The sequence below is a fragment of the Peromyscus maniculatus genome, chromosome 9 (genome assembly GCF_049852395.1).
Source record: "Peromyscus maniculatus bairdii isolate BWxNUB_F1_BW_parent chromosome 9, HU_Pman_BW_mat_3.1, whole genome shotgun sequence".
Lineage (NCBI taxonomy): Eukaryota > Metazoa > Chordata > Mammalia > Rodentia > Cricetidae > Peromyscus > Peromyscus maniculatus.
In genome coordinates this window covers 56792002-56813182 of record NC_134860.1, presented here as the reverse complement: position 1 = coordinate 56813182, position 21181 = coordinate 56792002, and the positions used below count along the sequence as shown (strand labels likewise).

Below are 21181 nucleotides of genomic sequence, written 5' to 3'. Positions count from 1 at the left end.
TTCCCATCATCACCATCACCATTGTCACTGTCATCAATATTTGTTCTGGGCACCCCCTTGCAACTAGCTCCCTTGCATATGCCCTCTCATTACGCTCTCAGAAGAGTGTACATAGCTTCAGGCTAGAGCTTCTTTCTCATAATAAAATCCTCTTAGTCCCTGTTCAATATTCCAATTCCATCGAGACTCATCTTCTCAATTGGTTGTGCTAGCCAATTGGAAGTTATCCATGACTGCCCCCCCGCCATTCCCCATTGCCTCCATATCTTCCAATAACACTGTCTGGTCTTGTGAGTTACATCTACTGACTCAGAAAACCATAAAGACACTCAGAAGTACAGAAGAGGAACAGTAGGAGGCCAGTAGTACCTCATTTACACACAAGCTTGTTAGCACCAAGTTCAAACACCTGGCATTATCTCAGATAACACAAAAGACAAGGAAATGGGCACTTGGAGATAATTTTAATAAATGACAGCAGGTGGCTTAAGGTGGCTATTGTTATATTCCTACTGGTCATCATAAATACTGCTTAACAGCCCACTTTGCATGGATACTCCCATACACATCCCATTTGGACAGAGGTTAACTGTATGGAAACCTTCCACTGCTGTGAGCAGGTATATATCCAAGGCTTCACTGGGTATGCAGCCTTCCTTCCAAAGTTTGTCTTAAGAGTTTGATTCATAGACTACATGCCCCTCTTAGCTTTTTCTTACCTTGATTCTTGGTTGTTTTCCTGAATTTGGTGTGTGAAAGTAAGATATATTACCTAACATTGCTATAGTGAACATGGGGATAGCTGATCCTGTTCTGAATGTCAGTTAACTTGATAATGCTCTCTTCAGATACACAGATATGGAGAGAAATTATTGGAAGCACATCACATTGCAAGGCATATTTATAAATGCTCTCAAGGCTGAAAATAAGTTGTCCCATATCACAATTTGAATTTCCATGTAACAGAGCAGGGCTAATGGTAATCATTTAAGTCGTTAGAAAAGATGGCCCATTTGCATATCTCTGCTACTTCTATTTTCTTTTGTCTACACACACAATAATAATAATAAATGAGAATTTTATGAACACACAAAACACAACATGTATCATAATTTATATATTAAACAATGACAAATGATAAGAAATACACAATATGAAAACATATTGTATTTCAACTGTGTACTTTATTGACCATCATGTAAAAAAGCTCATCTCTCAGTTAAGATGATCGCCTTCTCAGGTTATGTGTTGCTCTACCAAGTCCATCTAATGACTTGGAAAGATGAGTTTGTCACTCCCAGTAGTTTTCAGCTACTCCCACAGGTTGCATTAGGCTGTTTCATTGGATGTACTGATTCTCATCTGTTCCATGTGCCTGTGAAGATATGAATTTGGCCTGATTTACACCATCACATGAAAAGAGCCTCCATGTTCTTTAACTGCTCATATTATGTGTAGCTTGATGTCTATTGAATCACCCATATACCATCTTAGAAATCTGAATATCAGGCCTGGAGATACAGCTCAGTGGTTAACAGTGCTTACTGCTTTTGCCAAGGGCCTGAGTTCACTTCCCAGCATCCACGTGGGGCATCTCACAACCGCATGTTACTCCATCTCCCAAGGATCAGAACCCCTTTTCTAAACTCTGTGGCTATCTGCACATGCATGCAGGTACTCACTAACAGACGCACATATACACATGTCTTAAAAGTAATTCTATGTCAAGCTGCATCACTGCATGAGCTGTGCCTTTCAGAGCAAGGTAGTCAGGAATTGATCTTGATCTCATGAAGCCCAGAAGGATGAAACATCCCACCATGATTTAGACCTGCTGGTGCTGTGCCTTGACCTCCACCAAATCCCATGTAAAAACGTGGCTTCATAGGGACAGAAGAAAAAAAAACACTTTGGTAAAATAAAATGGAAGTTATATTTAAAACAATAATAATAGCAATAATAAGATTAAAAATCTCATCATCAGAGTTGTATTATTATGTACAGTCATAGCTATAGCATTTATAGATTTTATCCTAGCAGGAAGCACATGTCCTCGGGAAGGGGCAGCCATTACTACCAACTTTTCCAGTGTTTCCCTGGAGTGACACCAACTGAGTAGAATGAAGCTGAGAAGGGAAGCCTCAGTTAACGAAACAAAAGTCACCCTCCACAGTTCTTTGTTTACCATTTTCCTCTATCATTCACCTTCACAGCTTTAGTCAGGTCTACCTTATTCATCAGGAATAACTTCGAACTCAGAAAAATTTCCATTCCTTCTCTCCTCCCTTGTCCTATTTTTCATATTGCTTTCATTAGACTTATCTCCCCTAACCTAGAAGACCTAGACAATTGCAAATCTCCCAGCCCTATCCACACGACTCCCCATATTAAACCATAATGAAACCTTTATTTGCTCACACTGTCTGTCATCTATTCTATGGAGTGAGGAGGTGTTTATGCTTCCATAGTTTCCATCATCTTAGCAGCTATTACTATGCTCTGTTGAATCTAAACCAGTGGTTCTCAACTAGTGGGTCATGACCTCTTTGGGGGTCAAACAACCCTTTCACAGGGGTCACCTAAGACTATCAGAAAACCCAGATATTTACATTACAATTCATAACAGTAGCAAAATTACCGTTATGATGTAGCAACAATGCTGTGGGATAATGCTCTTGTACACCGGTTTAATAAAACGCTGATTAGCCAGTGGCCAGGCAGGAAGTATAGGCAGGGTGAGCAGATGAGGAGAATGATGGGAAGAGGAAGGGAGGAGGAGTCTCCAGCCAGATACAGAGGAAGCAAGATGACAAGGCAGAACAGAGAAAAGGTACAAATCCACGTGGCTAAATATAGATAAGAATTATGGGTTAATTAAAGTTATATAAGAACTAGCTAGCAAGAAGCCTGCCATAGGCTGTGCAATTGGTAATATAAGCCTCTGAGTAATTATTTTATAAGTGACTGCAGGACTGTGGGCTGGGCAGGACCAGAGAAAACTCTGGCTACACAACAAAAATACTTTTATGGTTGAGGTTCCCACAGCATGAGGAACTGTACTGAAGGCTCCCAGCATTAGGAAGGTTGAGAGCCACTGCTCTACACAATGAAACATCAGATTCTGTCTATGAAGTCACTATTTATTCTGAATCCTGGTAGTTTGTCTCTTCACTCTATTAATCAGAGGATACATAGCTGAACATCTTTTCATGATCTTGAGACAAATAAGCCCTTGAGAGAGGGCGACTTTCAGTAGGATTTCAATTCAAGGTGGCTACAGATCCCAAAACCTGGTGGTGAGAGGGCAAAGATTCTTCTCTATCTCAGTAGGGGAATGTGAGTCCTACATTGAGGCAAGAGGAGGTTCAAGATACTCTGGCAGTGCTGTGGCTGCTCAGGTGACTGGTGGCTCAGCTGTTGCTCTGGGCACTCTAACCTGAGCTAAGAGGAAGCTGAACTTTAAGCCTCTGTGTCCTCTTACGACAATCCAGGTAGATTAGATTGGCTTGTGTTTCCTGCAGTGATACCTATGACTGCAAATGGAATGTCATGTTGAAGAAATAAGGGGCCTCAGGCTGTGCCATCAAAACATTGGCCAAAATTGTTAAGGAAGACAGTCCAGTGGTGAGGAAAGTGAGACTAGAGTCTAAGATCCAAAAGACAGCCTCGTGGTCCCTGCAGGTGCATGGCCTCTGTGTCTACTGCAGCCTCATGGTCCCTGCAGGTGCATGGCCTCTGTGTCTACTGCAGCCTCATGGTCCCTGCAGGTGCATGGCCTCTATGTTTACTGCAGCCTCATGGTCCCTGCAGGTGCATGGCCTCCAAGTGTACTGCAGCCTCATTGTCCCTGCAGATACATGACCTATATGTCTACTGCAGCCTCATGGTCTCTGTGGGTGCAAAGCTGATCTGCCTACTGCAGCCTCATGATCCCTGAAGGTGCATGGCCTCTGTGTCTACTGTAGCCTCATGGTCCCTGCAGATGCATGGCCTCTGTGTCTACTGCAGCCTCATGGTCCCTGCAGGTGCATGGCCTCTATGTTTACTGCAGCCTCATGGTCCCTGCAGGTGCATGGCCTCCAAGTGTACTGCAGCCTCATTGTCCCTGCAGATGCATGACCTATATGTCCACTGCAGCCTCATGGTCTCTGTGGGTGCAAAGCTGATCTGCCTACTGCAGCCTCATGATCCCTGAAGGTGCATGGCCTCTGTGTCTACTGTAGGCTCATGTTTCCTGCAGGTGCATGGCCTCTGTGTCTACTGCAGCCTCATGGCCCTTGCAGGCACATGGCTGCTCTGTCTCCTATATGGGGAAAACAGCTGCTTTGCAGTAGTGTTGGGATGATGGGCTAGGACAGAGCATGGAACATCCTGGACAAATGCAGGTCCGTTCCACATGATGCATAAATGTTTGACTTTTATTCTCATGCTGCAGGAAGTTAGAGAGTGTGACAAGTCTATAATTTAGTAGTGTTGGAAGTTCTCAGAGACTTGAGTGGAATGGCATAAAGTTTTAGTTAGACTAAGTGAATGAAAACACACGAGGGATGTTAAAACAGCAAAAACAGTGTGGGGGTTCTGCATATGAAGGACTTTATTTTATAATGTGAGGTGGGATAAAAGGAATCCCAGTTGGCAAACTGTATCTGAATGTCACCGGGGTTGTATTTAGTGAGACATCCACAGCTAAAGTCATCTGTGTTAGGTTTATAGCCTGAAATACACCCAGAGTTCCAAGCTAGAAAACAGAGCCAGAGGCATCAGAGTTATTTACTCAGACATTTTTGTACCTTTGAAAGAAACAACCACAAAGTAGGTTTATTCGAAAGCAAATATCATATGCAAAATGATAAAATTCCAAAACCAAAACTGTAATGGTAAATACCAGACATACCGGGAAACTTTTGTGCTCTTTACCTAAGGTGATATTACACAGGAATGATTGTCGCATCTAGCTGCTTCCTGGCAGATAAGCCTGAAATAGTTTCATTTTCCCATTTTCTTCCCTTTAAAAATCAGCAGTATAAACTTGTGTTAGTCAAACTTCCTTCTCATTGCCACAAAAACCACAGCACCGTCTGAGATGTCCCACACAGTAGCCACCAGTGGCACATGGCTCTCAGCCCTGGAACTGCAGCTAGTGAGACCCAGGGACCCAGAATTTAACTGATGAATTTTCATTTATGTTAAAAATGGTTCTCACTTAGATTGCTGGAAAAACAACTCACATCAGAGCAACCATGATATATAACACTACTTCTAAAGCTATTGGGATCAATATTATAAATCTAGGTAGAGATTAAGTATTTCAATTAAAACGTAGCTCTCAAATTAAGCTGCTCTGTAAGTTTAAAATCCACACCAGATTTCAATGCTTGAATGTGAAGAAAATAAAAGAACAGTCAATTATTTCCTTAAAATCATTTTGAACTACTGTTGCTTTGGAACTTGTGAGATAGTGAATTAATAAAATACATTATGAAAAATTGATTTCATTTCTATTTTTTTTCATATGGGTACCAGAAAATTAAAACTCCCATTTTCCTGAGATGATGTTCTTGTCACCAAGTCTCAGACTCCTCAGAGGACAAGAAAGGATAAATCTTAGAAAAAGTGTATATTTTCTTGTAAATTGTCCCAGTGAAATATAGCTTGATTAGCACAACTCAGACACCAAATGCCAACTTACAATGACCTGTACTAGAATGTAATCGACTTCCTCACTTTAGGGGGAAAAGAGTCTTACTCATTCAGCCTGTGTCTCGTGAGGGAATTTGAAAGTCAAGGTATTTTTCCCTGTTACTGTGTCAAGGAAAACATTGTTTATGAATATCTAGAGTACAGGGACAGATGATGCCTACAAGCATGCTCACAGGCTCATACTCAGCAGAGGCCTACCTGCCTAGGGAATGTTCCACCCACAGTGGGCTGGGCCCTCCCACATCAGTCATTAATTAAGACAATCTCTCAGAGACATTACCACATTCAATCTGATCTAATCAGATCTCTAGGTTGTGTCAAGTTGACAATAAAAACTAACCAGTACAAAGGTTTAATAGATAGTTATTTGTTTTTTTTGAAAATCATTATAGATTATGTATCATTTGTTCCTGAACAGGAGTCCTGCATTGTAGATGGTCTGTTTTTTCATATTCTGACCCAATCAGAGCACCATATACATAGAATGGCACATGTTCCACCATGCAGAATTTAAATCTCATTTAGAATTTATTTCACTTGATAAATTAGCATTATTTTAGAGCTAAATCAAATGCCAAGATTATCTTGAAGAAACATTCTATCCCATCAGATGCTGAATTTTCTGCTATATTTTCTAAGAACTGCTGAATGGTTAGCAATCTGCTCTATCAAATAGTCAGTCTCCAGCCTTCCAGGACTGATGACGCATGCCAGGCAGAGTTCAGCTATTGAGTATTAAGTGCATATATGAAGATTTAATTTAATCTATGCAGAAAAAGATTAATAATTTATTTTTCTCATACTAATTTTGCTTTGGTTATAGAAATGGCCAAACACTGTACAGTGAATCCTTGGTTTTTTTTTTTTTTTTTTTTTTTTGGTTTGTTTGTTTTTGCTAGTCACTCTGCGGCTCATGCTGGCCTGAACTTCCTCGGTAGAATAGCCTGGTATCAAACTCAGGGCAATTTTTCTGCTTTGTAATTCCCAGCTTTCTATGCCCTATGATTGTATAGTGAGACTCCATGCCTGGGTGGTAGAATGAATTCCTACACATCAATTATAAAGATTCACACCAACTATCATGGTTTTTCTAATTTTATTCCACCAGTGTCTCTAAAAGTAGTCTTTTCTAGTATAAGGTATCAATTTTTCACCTGTAAACAGTCTGATTAATTTTTGTTTAATCAAGCACTATACCATTATGCACCTAACATTTATTACTTAATTCATATTACATATAAAATCATCATTTAAAAAGACTGGTTTGTTTGAAGCAGGGTACAATAAATTCTCCCTCCCTCCCTCCCTCCCTCCCTCCCTCCCTCCCTCCCTCCCTCCCTCCCTCCCTCCCTCCCTTCCTTCCTTCCTTCCTTCCTTCCTTCCTTCCTTTCTCTTTCTTTCTTGGCAGAGTTAGGAATCAAACACAGGCTTCCTGCATACATGCTAAGCAGTCACTCTACCTTGAGCTATACCTAAATCTAGTTATATTTCCCCACTACCTTTGAGGACTGTTACTAGAGTTAGCTACCTCTGGCACTTTATTTACAGATGTGCCATGGGCACAGTTGCATGTAGATGGTTAATGTAGCACTTTTACACCAGATAGGCCTGATTTCTCCTAATACGTGGTGGGTAAACAAACAGTGTGATCTGTTGATTTTGTTGAATAGTTATTTAGCTTTACAACTAGTTAAAACTTGTGTGACTTAGTAAAGAAAAGAAAGATGGGGAGATAAAAATGGAAGGTGAAAAGGTAAAGGCAGCTCGGCCTGGGGATTTTCAACTGCCTTCTGTTTCTTTACGTAGACATGACTATGCGTCTTGATTTTGTCTCTTCAGCAAGAACGAAGGGAATTAGAGCTGGAAAACAAAACAGGCTTCAGAGCATTTAAAAGCATCTTATGCTAGAGAAAATGAGCTAACAGGGATGATGTAGGGGAGAGTCAATTTAAGCGGTAACTGATCCTGACTTCCTGGAATGTTTCCCTCATTCAGCACGAAGGCCTCGGACCCTCTATAATTCATGGAAATGCATGTGCCATGGTACAGTCTTAGTCTGGAAAATTTGGGGGAAGGGTGTGTGGTGACAAGGGTCTTCTTAAAACTTACCTCTATCTTTATTGGTCAGGCTTTTTCTGAGACAAGCTTGAGCCACCTGGATGTCGGCCTTTGATGGAGTTCTCCAGCTCCAGGAAGAAGTGACATCTCTCAGAGCATGGTTGATGGCCACCTGAATTGTTGTCATAGTTTGGGTGCTGCATGGAACCCAGAATCTTGTTAACTCTTTGTTGATGTTGTCTTTGGACCATCTATTCTTTGTCTAGCTGCCTTGTGTATATAGATGCTCGTGTGTGTGTGTGTGTGTGTGTGTGTGTGTGTGTGTGTGTGTGTATGCACACATGCACACATATACCCTGTCATCACACCGTGTAATTAGTAGTGATGCTAATGGATGGTAACTAGATAATAACAGAATACTGAGGGTTTTAACAGCCCCCACATAACCATAAAACCTATATTTTGTTTTCTCTAAAAGGCTAGAGCTGTGAAATATTGTATTTTATTGTATTACTGTATTGTATTGTATTCACAAGACTTATATTATTAATGATTTAGTGGGCACAAAGACAAGAGCCTGTATCCCATTATTCTGGAGGCTGAGGCAAGAAAATTATGAGTTCAAGGCTAACCAGGGCTACATAGAGAGTTCCAGGCTGGCCTATTAGGCTTTGTCTCCATAAGCTAATGACTCACTGCTAACTGGCTACCTAGCTAGACAGACAGATACATGATGGAGAAAAGAAAAAAAGGAAGAAAGACAGATTTGAAGGATTGTTAGATGCCAGGGCAGTCTATATAGCTTTTTCACAGCCAATTCCGTGGAGTTTATTTGTCCTTAATTCTATTCCTTTCAAACTCTGTTCTGGGGAGCTGTGTGGAATACTAAAGGGCTTGGTAAAGCCAGGGCATTTATTAGTGAAGATCCTATTTCTCAGCACATCTTCCATGACTCCATGTCTTCATATATGTGAGTATTTCTAGTTCTTACCAGATTCAGGCATTTGCTTTAGATTTCAAGGCTTTAAAAACCTTTGCAATGTCCCTCTCCACCTTCTCATGTTTTTAACAAAATCATACATCAAAGGAATCACCACATTTCCTATATTACACCTCCTTATAATGTACAGAGAAAGATTGGAACAGACGATGAAAATCTGGAGTCCAAATTTTGGAAGCTCACTAAACCCGGGTAATCCCACCTCCGATGAAAGACGTCTGTCCGCAAGCCTGAAGATCATTTGCTGAGGTCTAATCTAAGGATCAAAAGGCCTAAGACTCAGAGCTACAGTGAAAGACAAGGACAGAATTATTAAACATGACAGTATTTCATCAGAAAGATTAATTATTTACTGTAGAACCCAAGGACTATCATGAAATTAAAATCCATCAACCCTTTTCATTTAACCACGACCAAAAGCTGCCCCATAAACAGAGAACAATTTGGTTCTTTTTTTTTCAGTTTTTGTCTTTGAGTTATAATTGCTGATGACAATTGCATTCTTTCTATAAAGAGATTAGACATAATATAAATTTTGCCACAGTAAGCCATTGTTATTGACTGACTTGCTGGAACTTAATAGCTATTTTTTGTCAAAATATTCCATAATTTTTCTCATACATAGAATCTTTATCTACACAAATACGAATTACTTACACACACACACACACACATATATATATATACATGTATATATATGTATAAATATATTCGTGACACAGATATACATATATGTGACAAGAAAGCAGAACCAGAGTGAGGAAGAGAAGAGAGTGGGGGGCAAATATGAGCAACCATATATATGCATGAAAATTCCTCAATGAAATTCATTTGTCCTACAGTAAGAATTAAAACGATTTCCCCTTTTCACATTATGAAAGGACTAGATGTGCAAGTAGAAGGTGTTATAAAGGAAAAAAGGTAAAGTTATTACTGTAATCTCACCATGGCCAACAAAGATGCTCTTGCTTTGAAGATGGCTGCGTAGTCATGGCCAAAGGAAACAGCTGTAAGGAGTGTAAAGATGCACACCCTTTCTCCAATGCCCACCAATCAGGAGTGTGAGGATGCACACCCTATCCCTGATGCCCAGCTGTGAGGAGGATGAGGACACACACCCTATCCTTGATGCCCAGGTGAAACAGACCCAAGGACATTGTGAATTTATCAAGTCAATCCCATCTGCCGCTGACTGCCTGAAAGTAAGCTGATAAAAATAAGCTCTTTATAAAAAAAAATGAGTAATATTTTAGGCCAGGCATGGCAGCATACACTTTTGGTCTCAGCACTTGGGAGGCAGAGACACGTTGATCTCTGTGTATTTGAGGCCAACTTGATCTACAGAGTGAGTTAAAAAAAAAAAAAACTAAAAAAAAATTTTGACTAAAATTTTATACCTGCATAATAGAAAGAATGTCCATATGTTTACAACTGTAAGAAACTTGAATTCATCCTGATTTTCTCATACTCACATACAAATCTCACTTCATGTAGGGCTTCTAATCACACATATTTTATCAAGTATTTATAGCTCATGGTTTGTATTGTGGACCATAGAGATCAAAATATAGAAATTAAGTAGATTCATTAGAATTTAGAAAGTAACAAATTCATTAAGATATGATGTTATAATTAATCATCCAACCATGAATGTCATAGTAACCTTTGCTTTGTGTAGTAGGCATACACTTAAAATAGTCCTTTACATGTTGCCTTTTCAAATAACTTACGTTAAGGCATACCCTGCATGCAACAGGACACAGTCCTTTAAATATCCCATTTGGTGAGATCTGAAAAATGTTCAACCACCTACATGTGAAATACGTGTGTGTGTGTGTGTGTGTGTGTGTGTGTGTGTGTGTGTGTATCATCCAGGTGGGAATCCAACGTTCTCATCTTTACCAGAAGATTCTTGGTGTCTTTAGCAATCAAGCCCTCACACAGGCCTTGGTGTGAGGCACTCTTGTGCTCTCTGTGCTATTAGTAGGTTTTGTTTGTTCTCTTCCTGTACACAGAACCAAGCAGGATGCATGCTGTGCTTTTCTGTGGGGCTTTGTGTGTTCTGCCTGCTGTTTTGGTGGTGAATGTGTCAGAGGGTATTCCCTGTAACCGCAGAGCATATTTCACGGTGCACTTACAACACACGCTCCAGTTCTCTGCTTGGTGACATTGGCTTGTTTTCAGTCTGTGGCTGTTACTTACAGAGCCTATGTAAGTATGCATATAGGAATTATTTACTTACAAGTGGAATTATGTCTCTTGGGTAAACAATGGGGTGTGTGGAGCTCTAGGCCACATGACATCTGCATGTTAAACTCCGTAGAAAGCAGTCATAGAAAGCAGCTCAAGGTAGGCAGGTGTAGCATTTAAGTCCCATGAGGAGAACGAATGCTTCCTGTTTCTTTGTCAGGAGTGACCGTTGTAGATGTAACAGTCTTATTAAATAAGAAACACAGAGCCAAATGCAGAGTTAAAAGCCTAAGTGGTCAGAGCAGTAGCTAAGATACTAAAAATCCTTTCTTATCCTTTGCTGTTGTTGTCATCCTTCCCCTCAGAAAGAGACCTACTTCCTGTCTTTTCATTGACTTTCTGTTCTGCCTTCTCATTGGTTGTAAACCCAGCCACATGACCTCCTCAACACTGCCTGTCTTTACAGACCTCTAGGTCTCTATGGTTGGTATTGAGATTAAAGGCGTGTGTCTCCATGCTGGCTGTATCCTTCAACACACAGAGATTTGTCTGTCATGTGATCGGGATTAAAGGTGTGCGCCACCACCACCTGGCTTCTGCTATGGCTTGCTCTTAGCTCTGACCCCTAGGCAACTTCATTTATTAACATACAAATAAAATGAGATTTCAGCACAAATATCACCATAGACAGTGATGGCCTTTCTAACTTCAGATGCTCTAGATGGACAGTGACCTATCTTCATGACATACCCTGTGAGGTATAACACTGAGCATGTTTCCTGTGTACCCTGGCCATGCCTTTCCTGTGCACACTGGCCATGCCTTTCCTGCGCACCCTGGCCATGCCTTTCCTGTGCACCCGGGCCATGTCTTTGCTATGCACTGAATGCATGTCTTTTGCAGGTGGGTATATTCTTTTCAAGTTCTTCTGATTATTTTAAAATTGATGCAGGTGATGCTTATCCATTTATTCTAGGTAAAATACTTGGCCAAATATTTGGGGTAAGACCATTCATGTGTGTGAACTGATAATCCTCCTCATGCTATTGGCTTGTCTTTTATTATTTTTAACCGTGTCTCTCGACAAACAAGTATCTTTCACTTTGACTTATAGATTAGCATTTTATTTTACTTTATATAGTTTGTACTTTTTGTGCCATACAGTGAAATCTCTGCTTATCCCCAAACTATTTGTTTTTCTTAAACCTTTGTTTTTTATCTTTAAAGCTGTGGATCTTCTCCAGTTTACTGTAATTTACAGTGTGATTTAAAATATTATTTATACCTGTATCCAATTATTTCAAAACATTGATAGTATTTACTGTAAAAGCTGTACTTTCTCTACCGATGACATTGGCAACGTCAGTCAAAAGTGGATAGATAACGCCTGTGTGTCTGGTCTTACCTCTCAACTGTTTCTTGTGTCTACCCTTGGCACAAGTTCTATCATGGCATCACTGTTGTAGCTACATAACTGGAAAACCACCTCCATCCCTGAGTAAGGAGATCTCAGCACACTCCCAAGGAATGAAGCTGAGGAAAGGACCCCATGGTTACAACAGAGCTGAAGGAGACTGACCGTGTGGACCAAAAGAATAAAGGACTAGCTGCCTCATGGCTTTGTTCACCGAGACTTGTATTGAGGTGGCCATGAAGACAGGCTTCTGCCCTATAGGATGGGAGTCCCGAGTGGGAATATGCTGCTCTACCACCTCAGACCAACTGAGGGAGAAACAGGGAACCATATTCTATTATTTTTATGATTTGAGGAGTATTTTTAGTAAGAGTGCAAAACAATGGGTTCTGTTACGCAGTTTTCATGCGTGTACATCGTTGTACCTAGCTCTTATTCAACTACCCACTACCTTTCTCATTTTCTGCTCATCTTGCTGACCTCTGCCTCCTCCCAAGTCATCCAGACTGTTTTCATCTCTTTCCATATACACACATACATGTGTATGCATATGAACACATACATGTAAATATATTCATATAACACGTGAACAGTGCTTTAGAAAACACGATGTTTGGTTTCTTTCCCCCACTATCTTCTCATGTTCCCCTTCCCCATTGCTTTGGACTCTGCAGTCAGTTGGAGGCTGTCCTGTGAGGCAGAAAAGTCAAGATGGGTGTTTGTGATAAGAGAGACAAGTGAATGTGTGACTGTAGATCTGGCTCATTTCCCAGTCACCAGCTCCTCATCACCCCTAACAGCACACCTTAAAACCAGGCTGTTCTGTCATCCATGTCTGTTATCTTCAGAGATTGTTGGGACTGGCTTGTACTCCCTATATATTCTTTGGATTCATTCACCTATTTCTGGATTTCTTCTTGGAAAACTAGCTGAAAGTCGCATTGGGATTGCACCAAGCCTCCAGTGAGGAGGGCCTCCCAGGTAGTGTTAACATTAGTTAATAACTTGTTAGACATTTTCTGTCCTACCCCTCAACTAATGAATCAGAAAATCCTGATGCTGCATGGCTTTCTCATGCATGACCTCTACAGATCATTTTAATCACCAGGAACATTGATGTCTTCTTTAAATAGCTGATTATATATATCATAAATTAAAAATGCAGCGGAACAAAAAGCCTGCCACGATTTCACACAATCTCCGCTTCTCCTCCCACATCCTTGTCTGTGTTGGAGACCGAATTGTCACCATTTTTAATTTTTTTGTGTCTGAGCAAATTCTATGGCAGCTCATGTGGGGTGTGTGCGCTGGTGACAGAACCCCTCATCTTGTCTATCTGGAAGTCACTTTTCACAGTCTCTGAAATAATGGTGCGATGGTTAAGTTCATTCCTCAGCAGTTTCTTCCGCCTCGTGTGTCTCCTCATGGTGTCAGAAGTCATCCTGGCCTTTGTTTCCCTGAGTGAAATGCATCTTTCTGTGGGATTCGCTGCTTTTACGACATTCGCTTGTTCTTTCTGCCAGTGTTTGGTTGTGGTGCTGTAGTGTGGTGTCATTTGAACTGGTCAAGATTAGCCTCCACCGAGTTTCAATTAGATCTCATCCAATTGGAGCATGCTGGGGCCTTATTTTGTTGACTGTTTTTGTCAGTCTTCCAGTAAAACAGAGGATTGACTGTTACTGCCCCCCAAACCAGTAAGTCTCCATTTAAAAAATATTCTGTGTGTATGAGTGTTCCACCTGCACATCTGTCTGTGTACCTAATGTGTGTCTGGTGCCCAGGAAGGCCAGAAGAGGATGTTGGATTGCTTGGAACTGGAGTTATAGATGAATGAGAACAGTGATGTGATTGTTGAGAATCAAACCTAAGTCCTCTATAAGAGCAGTCAGTGCTTTTAACTGCTGAGCCATCTCTCCAGCTCCAATTCTCTATTTTTTTTAAAAATCATTTATTTATTTAATGTACATTGGTGTCTTGCCTGTACGTATGTCTGTGTGAGGGTGTCGGATTCCCCTGGAACTGGAATTACAGACAGTTGTGAGCTGCCACATGTGCTGAGAATTGAACCTGGGTCTTCTGGAAGAGCAGCCAGTGCTACCAAACACAGAACCATTTCTTTAGCTCCAATTCTTTTCCTTTGTCCTTAGGTTTGGAGAATTTTGGTTGCACGGCTTTCCAGCCAGCTATCCTCTCACCCTGCACCGCCCAATCTTCTATTAAGTATGTCTGTTGATTTTCTCAGTTTTTACCTACTCTTTCTGCTCTAGAATTTTTATCCAGTTCCTTTTCACAGTTTACCTTTATTGTGGATTATTCCTTTACACTGTGTGATGATGTGTCACTGTGATTGGTTTAATAAAAAGCTAAACAGCCAATAGCTAGGCAGGGGGTATCGTAGGTACATCTGGACAGAGAGAGCTCCAGGAAGAAGAAAGGCAGAGTTGTCATTGAGAGGAGGAGGGGGCAGGATGGGCAATGCACAGTAAATGTAACTGAGCCACATAAAAGAGCACAGATTAAAAAAATATGGATTAATGTAAGTTATAAGAACTAGTTAGGAACAAGCCTAAGCTAAGGCTGAGCTTTTATAATAAACAATAAGTCTCTGTGTCATTTTTTTGTGTGTGTGTGAGAGAGCTGGTGGCCCAAAGAAAAATCTGCTTACATCGTCTCATCAAATTTTGTTTATATTTTTCTTCATATTTCACATGTAATGCTGATATCTCCTTACCCTTATCCACGTCCTGGATAGCTTCATTTCTATTTACTGATGTTTCCTGAAGGTTGGGTTTACTGGCTGTTCTACCTGCTAACTCACAATATGGAGCTTTTCAACACCACAGGTTGAATCTCTGGATCAGTCTGTGGGTCTTGCTGCTCGTTTTTATTTTTTATATGTAAGCACACTTTAATGTAGGTTTTACTCTACTTTGGTGGTGCTGAAATGTAGCCCAGTTCCCAAACACTGTTATTGAAGCAACATCTGGTGAGGTCTGGAGACACTGATGCTGGTTGTGATCATGGGAGGATGGGTGACATTGGCATTCAGTGAATAGAGACCATGTCATTTCTAAATACGGTGTGATATGTTGGGTCACCCTTAAATTATTAAATTTAAATGTGATTGTCCTGAAATTGACAAACTGATCAAAACCAGTATCACACTCATATTAACTGAGTCCTAATTCCTTTTCCCAAATACCTCTTTGTGCTGATTAGTTTTAATTGTCAACCTGACACAACCTGGAGTTACCTGGGAAGAGACTCTCAATGAAAGATCATCTAGATCAGGTCAGCCCATGGGCATGTCTAAGGGGGTTATCTTGATTACATTAATTAGGTTGGGAAAACCTGCTCATCATGTCACTGTGGGTGGCACTATTCCCTAGGCAGGGGATCTGGGGCTATATGAGTGGAAACATCAGGCTTAGCAAAGCACATATGCATCTATTGCCTTTTGTTCTTGACTGTGGATGTAATATAATTATCTGCTTTCAATTCCTGCCATATCATTTTCCCTGAAATGATGGACTATCACCTGAAACCATGAGCTAAAATAAACCCTTTCACCCTACGTTATTTTTTTCAGGATACTTTATCACAGTAATGGAAAAGAAATGAAGACATCTCTTTCCCCCTCAATCATAGCTAGATTGTCAATGATATTGCTACAATGTATTTAAATTTAATTAATTAAAAATCAAGTTCTAGTCAATGTCTTCCCATCAGTAGAAGCTAATAACTGATTTGAATGGAAAATTTTATATTGCCAAAATTACTTTCATGTGAATGATACTGTCTTAGTTAGGATTATGTTTCTGTGATAAACACTATGACCACAAGAAACTTGAGGAACAAAGGGTTTCTCCACCTTATTGCTTACAATCCTTCATGAAGGGAATCGGGGACAGAAACTTTGGGCAGGAACCTGAAAGCAAGGATTGCAGTGGGTGCTGTGGGGGATAGTGTATTACTGGCTCGCTCCTCCTGGCTCACTCAGCTTTCTTTCTTATACAAGCACCTGTATCACCCACAGTGGGCCGAGCCCTCCAACATCTACCATTAAATAAATAAGTGCCGATGGACTTACCTACACGGATTCTAAGTGGAAATGTTTTCTCAACTGAGGTCCATCTTTCCAGATAACACTAGTTTGTGTCAAGGTGACAAACAATCAAACAAATGCAACAACCAGGACAAGTGACTCCTTGTCATCTTGACACAAAACACATCACCTTTCATTTCTTGCCTATCTCCAAGATGTCATATTATAATTAATATCACAATATATTATCACGTAAATACCTTTAAAAGTCCCAAGGTCTTTAAATATTTCAACACTTAAAAGTTAAAGTCTCGAGCCGGGCGGTGGTGGCGCACGCCTTTAATCCCAGCACTCGGGAGGCAGAGGCAGGCAGATCTCTGTGAGTTCGAGGCCAGCCTGGTCTACCAAGTGAGTTCCAGGAGAGGCGCAAAGCTACACAAGAGAAACCCTGTCTCGAAAAACCAAAAAAAAAAAAAAAAAAAAAAAAAAAAAAAAAAAAAAAAAAAAAAGTTAAAGTCTCTTTAAAATATTTGAAGTTTCTAAAAGTCCTAAGTTTCTCAACTGTGGCTTCCTACAAAGTTACATACCTTCTTACTCCATGGTCCAAAGCAACTTGGGAAGGAAGGGGGTTATTTCATCTTACAGCTTGTAGTTCATCATCCAGGGAAGTCAAGGCAGGAACCTGGAGGCAGGAACTGAAACAGAAGGCACAGAGTAGCATTGTACTGGCTTGTTCCTCTTGGCTGGTTCAGTTTGCTTTCTCAAATACTCCAGACCCCTCTGCCCAGGGATGGTACCACCTATAGTGGGCTGAACCTTCCCACATCAATCATTAATCAAGAAAATGCCCTACAGACTTGCCTCTGAATCAATCTAATGGAGGCATTTTCTCATCACTCTCACTGATATGTCCCCCTCCTCCCTCCGTATTCTGTATTTTTCCCCCACACTCCCTAATTAAAGCTACTCCATTTTTTTTCATTTCTCCCTTCAGATCACTTGTACTCTGCTATTTCTCTTGTAAGAAATGCCACTTTCTTACAGGCTATAAGAAGAAATAACCCCTTCCTCCCCAAGCTAATTCCACCTTGTGTCAAGTTGACCAAAACCGACAGTAGACAGCAGAGTTACTACTGAAACATTATACAAAGTGTGATGCTATCAAATCTTATTATGTATAAAATGACCTGATATCAGCCATCAAAAAACATTGTCAGCCCTGAATTTTTAATTTTAACCAAGCTTTGGAGAACAGGGTCATCAAAGAGTTAAGCACTTTCTCATGTTTCTCAACCTAAATGTCCTTCAGCTTACACATGGATAATAAAAATGGGACACATATACATTATGGAATACCATTCAGCTGTAAAAAAAAATAAATATGAAGTCATGAAATTTGCAGGTGAAGGATGAACTATCAAAGATCATAGTCAATGAGGTAACCAAGACCAGAAGGACAAATACCACATGCTCTCTCCCATCTGCAGTTCTTAGTGCCAAGTCTTCAGATGTGAGAACATAACCTGGAGTAATGGCAGAATCTAAGACAGTAAAATGAGACCATGAGAGTGGGGAGAGATGGGAGAGAGATAGCAGGGTACAAATGATTTGAAGGGGGGGGGAATGAAAAAATGGGGTAGCTTTAGTTAGGGAACAGGAGGGAGATAAATACAGAATATGGAGAGAGGAGAGTAAAATACCACTAAGAACGTTTGAAAAAGCCACAAGGAAGCATATTATTATATAGCTACATAAAATTAAATACAATACGTATAAGTCCATGTATACATATACTTGGACTGATGGTATTCCCACCAAGAGCCATAGACTAACAAAATCCCAATACCAGACACGAGAAGTCTGTTTTTGAGTTGTTAGTCATCGTTATTCAAGATTCTTTCAGAATATAAGAGGCAATCACTGTTGCTCTTGATCACCTTCAGAGATGTAAGGCAAATCCCTGCTGCTGGAGAAACCATGCACTCTGGACACAGGAACCATGGGAACTAAGTTGGATCTGACCTGAAAGCATTCTCCCTGGCGATTAGCTTTTATGATATCAGAAGATGCTATGCAAGCTTCCAAGGATAGGAGACAACCAAGAATCCTACCTGTGACACCTATGAACCACAACAATGACAAGCATGACACAATATCACCATGGATACAATAATGGCATGCATACCTTTGTGGTAACCAACAACCAACATTGGTCTTAAGGCTCACTTAACAGGAGGGAAATCATGACTGGTACTGGAAGCCTGACTAACTACCCAGGGTTGGAGAGGTTGTGCATCTTAGAAAAGAGCTTATAATCATCCCTCTTCTCAAGCACTATAATTCCTAACTAAATTCTTAATATTTATCCTTCTGTTCACTGATAAGTATAGTTCTAAATCCATCGCCAAAGAAACTCCTCTTTGCAACAGATATGGACCTCTACAGAAAATCACAACCAGTCAAAATGCAGAGAAAAAGATCATGTGACATTCCGTCCCGATTGGTACATCTGCAGTACAACAGCACAACTCCTGACCCAAAGCACAAGGATCATTGCAGAAGAGGGGTGCAAGGATTGTAGGAGCTGGAGGACCAGGAGATCTGCTGGAGACTGTGTTCTAAGAATGTCAGAGAGGCTACATTTACAAAGACTCATCAATGTGGCTTCCTGAAAAGACCTGAATGGTGACACCAATAGACATACTAACATTGAAGGGGAAAGCTGTGGGGCCTCAACAGTAGACAAAGGCCTCCGGACAGCTAAGTAATACTGAAATCGTGAGAAATGGTCCTCCCCAGGGAAAAGTGCCTAAGTTGACTGTCCTGTGCTGGGTGGTCAGCCTTGAATCTATGAGTTATATATGTCCAGGTAAGACTGTGTGGACTAAAAAGTTTGTTTCTGTGTGTTTGGGTGTATATATGCACACACACACACACACACACACACACACACACACACAATATATTTCAAGAACTAAAGAAAGAGAGGTCATGAATTTAAGAGAGAGCAGGGAGGAAAATGAAAGTAGGAAGTACAATAATTATATTATTTCAACAAATGTGAAATTATAAAACAACAAGATGGAAAACACCTAAGGAACAGTGGAGGTCAACCTCTGGTCTATGTGTGCACCTGCACACACACACACACACACACACACACACACACACACACACACACGCACCTGCACACACACAGGCACCTGCACACACACACAGGCACCTGCACACACACACAGGTACCTGCACACACACAGGCACCTGCACACACACAGGCATCTGAACACACACAGGCACCTGCACACACACAGAGGCACCTACACACATACACACAGGCACCTGCGCACACATAAGCACCTGCACACACAGACACCTGCACATACAGGCACCTGCACACACACAGGCACTTGCACACACACACAGGCACCTACACACACACAAGCACCTGCACACACACAGAAGCACCTGCACACACACAGGCACTTGCACACATACACAGGCACCTGCACACACACACAGACACCTGCACACACAAGGCACCTGCACACACACAGGCACCTGCACACACACACAGGCACCTGCACACACACACAGGCACCTGCACACACACAGGCACTTGCCCACAACATATGCAACTGGACACATAAATAAATAAATGGACTAAATGTGGGGGAAATGTAATAAAGCTATTTTTTAAAGCTTTCTCATTCATTTGATACAAATAACATCAACCATTTTCTTCTCTTTTAATGTGAGTTAAGTATATCAACCCCTTCTCTTTTTTCCCTTTTATTAAATATAGATTCTTTTCTTGTACAATACAATCTGAATTCAGTTTCTCCTCTCTCTGCTACTCTCAGTTCTTTCCCACCCTCTCTTCCATCCAGATCCACTCCTTTTCTGTCTGTGATTAGAAAAGAACAGGCTTCTAAAAGATAACAACCAAACATGACAAAATAAAAGATAATAAGAAGCAAAAACTATCATATTGAAGTTGGACAAGACAGACCAACAGAAAAATAAAAGAGCCCCAAGAATAGGTACAAGAAGGCCTTGTCCCGCCTTAATAATAGTCTTACTACAACTTAATATGCCACGGTTGACAGGCACACATGGGAGGTCTGCACTTTTCTGAGGAGAAAGGAGAAGAAATGGATGGTGGGCATGGGAGGAAGGATTTGGAGAAGAGAAAGGGAGGGAGGGGAAACTGTGACCAAGTTGGGAAAAATTAATTAATTAATTAATTAATTAATTAATTAAAAATTTATTCTGACCTAAAAAAAAAAGAGTGGGTACAAGAATCAGAGACCCACTCGTTCACATCTTCAGGAGTTCCATAAAAGTACTAAACTGGGCCAGGCCAGGCAGTGGTGGCGCACGCCTTTAATGCCAGCACTCTGTGAGTTTGAGGCCAGCCTGGGCGACCAAGTGAGTTCTAGGAAAGGCGCAAAGCTACAGAGAGAAACCCTGTCTCAAAAAACCATAAAAAAAAAAAAAAGGACTAAACTGAAAGCTATTGCACACACACACACACACACACACACACACACACACACACACACACACACACATGTACATGTACATGTACATGTACATGTACATGTACATGTATATGTATATGTATATGTATATGTAGGGGGCCTCTTGCAGACCTGTGTGGAACCTGTCATTTCTGCTTCCATCTCTGTATCAACCTCTTTTTAATGCCAATTACTGGGTGACATGTCCTGCAATGTAGCATGCCTCTGGACCAAAATAGAGCGGATCTATTAGA

The 21181-nt window shown here is 40.8% G+C and overlaps 1 long non-coding RNA gene across 1 annotated transcript; it reads right to left on the bottom strand.

The window, feature by feature from the left end:
- Positions 1-1164: 1164 nt before the first annotated feature.
- LOC121832075 (uncharacterized) lies at positions 1165-17094 on the bottom strand. The gene is made up of 3 exons (XR_006075596.2): positions 16995-17094; positions 7810-7955; positions 1165-1375 (listed from the first exon to the last, which is right to left on the bottom strand). It is a non-coding gene; the product is annotated as an uncharacterized LOC121832075 (long non-coding RNA).
- Positions 17095-21181: the final 4087 nt, after the last annotated feature.